At 37.4% G+C, this 2439-nt stretch overlaps 1 long non-coding RNA gene across 1 annotated transcript; it reads right to left on the bottom strand.

The window, feature by feature from the left end:
• Nucleotides 1-730: 730 nt before the first annotated feature.
• LOC129751599 (uncharacterized) lies at nucleotides 731-1663 on the bottom strand. Its single transcript, XR_008738751.1, has 4 exons — nucleotides 1592-1663; nucleotides 1277-1526; nucleotides 932-1220; nucleotides 731-837 (listed from the first exon to the last, which is right to left on the bottom strand). It is a non-coding gene; the product is annotated as an uncharacterized LOC129751599 (long non-coding RNA).
• Between the last annotated feature and the right edge of the window lie 776 nt (nucleotides 1664-2439).

The raw sequence follows: 2439 nt of genomic DNA on the forward strand, positions 1-2439 counted from the left end.
ACAAAACAAACTGCTTTTTTTTGTTTGATTTGTCAAATAAAGTGAATATATCCGGGGCTGGACTGTTCTCAATTTTTGATTTGTATATTCGGGCAAAACCAGATAAAACCAGGAAATCTGGCAACCTTATTGTAGACCATAGTGAGGCTGTCGGCTTAGTTTGACGCATTATTGATAAGTTTTTTTTTCGCTGAGCACACTTGACATGAAATGACCTATATTTTTGTGAGTTAAGTTTTGAATTATCGTAAAACAAAAAGGTTAAATTCTCTTGAGCTCTCCACAGTGACAGGTTTTACCCTTCTAAATAATCTGAGAAAATTTTATTTAACTGTTGCTAGTGAATCGAATTTCGTACTATATCAGCTACACACTACCAAAAAAATCTGTGAAATTACATCATATATGATGTAAAGAAAAAGAAGCATCATATGTGACGGAATATTCAGTGAGAGTTAAATATTACATGTCTGTAAAAAAGAAGACGTGTAAAATTTAACAGACGTGTAATAATCAAACCCGCACTGAATATTCCGTCATACGTAATGTTCCATTTACATTACATCATAAATGATGTAATTTTACAAATTTGTTTAGTTTTGTGATATGAATTAAAAACAAAATATTTATTTTAATAAATTGCTTTATTCTTCATCGCGACATTACTCTTAATTTTTCGCATTACAATTCTATACATATTTTAAAAGAAACTCACCAGAAATTTCTTGTACCAGAGAGTAGATCATAATAATATTTATATGCTGCCGTATGAATCGACCATTCGGATTAGTCTTCAGGATGATATTGCAAGCAGATTGTCATGGCGAACACTAACACCTGAAATTATTAATAAAAAACGTATTAGAGTACTTCTTTTATCATAATAAAGAACAGAATCGATCCGTTTATGAAAACAAACTGAGGTACCTACCAAAATTTCCTCCCACTACTTTAGGAAATGCAAAAATCCAGAGTCCTTCAGCTGGATAATTACTCATTTTGAATATGTACCGCATTGACCGTATCCTGGTAGCCAGCGGCGGCTTTCAAATTTGCCTCAGTGAATGCTTGTCAGAGTCAAAAACTTCCACTTTCTTGTTAGCACTTCCGGAAGAACCGTTGTTTTCACAATTTGTACTTAATGCTACATTCATCTTTGAAGGAAGCTCCTGCTGCCGTTTCAAATGGATCTTCGGAAGATGTCATTCTACCGATTTGAACTGAAAATAAGAAAAGTATTACCCTCCGGTTCTGTAGTCTTCGGTGTATTTCTTACCAGCGCAGGAATGCAAGAGAATCTTTTCTTTCCACGAATCGTTGCTCTCACTTGTTGTTCTCGATTTTCGTCAACACGACCTTGTTTTGCCGCCCGTAGGCAGAACAGATACGATTCGAACAATCGAACGCAGCAGTCTGCATGGACCGGATCGCTTGGCAAGTTCCTACCAGAATCTCTACTTCTCACAGACACGGCACTGCTCAGAGGGTTTAATCTCTGGTGCTCCTGGGAAGAAGTTTTTGGGTGCCTATGAGACGGAATAAACGGTTATTATCAAAGATTTTTAATAATCACTTAAAATTTGATACTTACGACATATTTGGTTTCTTAGCGGTGTGATTTTGTCTGTAATTAATACAGATTACTAACCGCTGCGTAGTTTTTTGTCCGATAGAAATTTTTGTTTTAGTGTGTTGAAATTTTGGAAAACAAAACTTTTGTTTTGTTTTGTTTGTACGGTTTGTACCGTACAAAAGCTATATGTGCCCAGTGCACTGCAGTGATATTCACATAGATTAAATTCAAGCCCTGACTATAGTTGAAATTGCTGAAAACTAAACAAATAAACTTCTGAACGGAATACCGATGCACGACACAGAAACAGTTTTTGACATAACATTTCTTTTTATTCATTTGCGAAATTTTACATGCGGTTAGATTATTCCACCGCGTGTAATTTTATGTAACTTCGTAATTCCATGTTTTTGAGAATTCAGATTTATGTCCATGACATGTAATTTTAAGAAAAATTTTTATTCAGTGCTGTTAATAATTCATATGTTTGGTGCATACGGAAAAAGTCGTAAAATTACATCACATATACCTACCTACCTAAGGGTCCAACGCCGATTGACCGGCGCATAGGGCTGAGATAAAAGATCTCCACTGCTGGCGATCCGGAGCCAGCGTCTTCACTTGCTGCCAGCCAAGGTTCTCGTCAACTGTGCGGATTTCAGTGGCTAGACTTCGCCGCCACGAGCTTTTGGGCCTGCCTCTTCTCCGATGCCCATCTGGATTCCAGTCAAGCGCCTCTCTGCAAATCTCGTTTTCATCTCTTCGCAGCGTGTGCCCAATCCATCTCCACTTACGTTCCCGAATCTCGATTTCTAGCGCCTTTTGATGACACCGGCTATGAAGTTCAACGTTTGAGATCCAGTTGC

This window comes from Uranotaenia lowii, chromosome 3, assembly GCF_029784155.1.
Source record: "Uranotaenia lowii strain MFRU-FL chromosome 3, ASM2978415v1, whole genome shotgun sequence".
Classification (NCBI taxonomy): Eukaryota; Metazoa; Arthropoda; class Insecta; order Diptera; family Culicidae; genus Uranotaenia; species Uranotaenia lowii.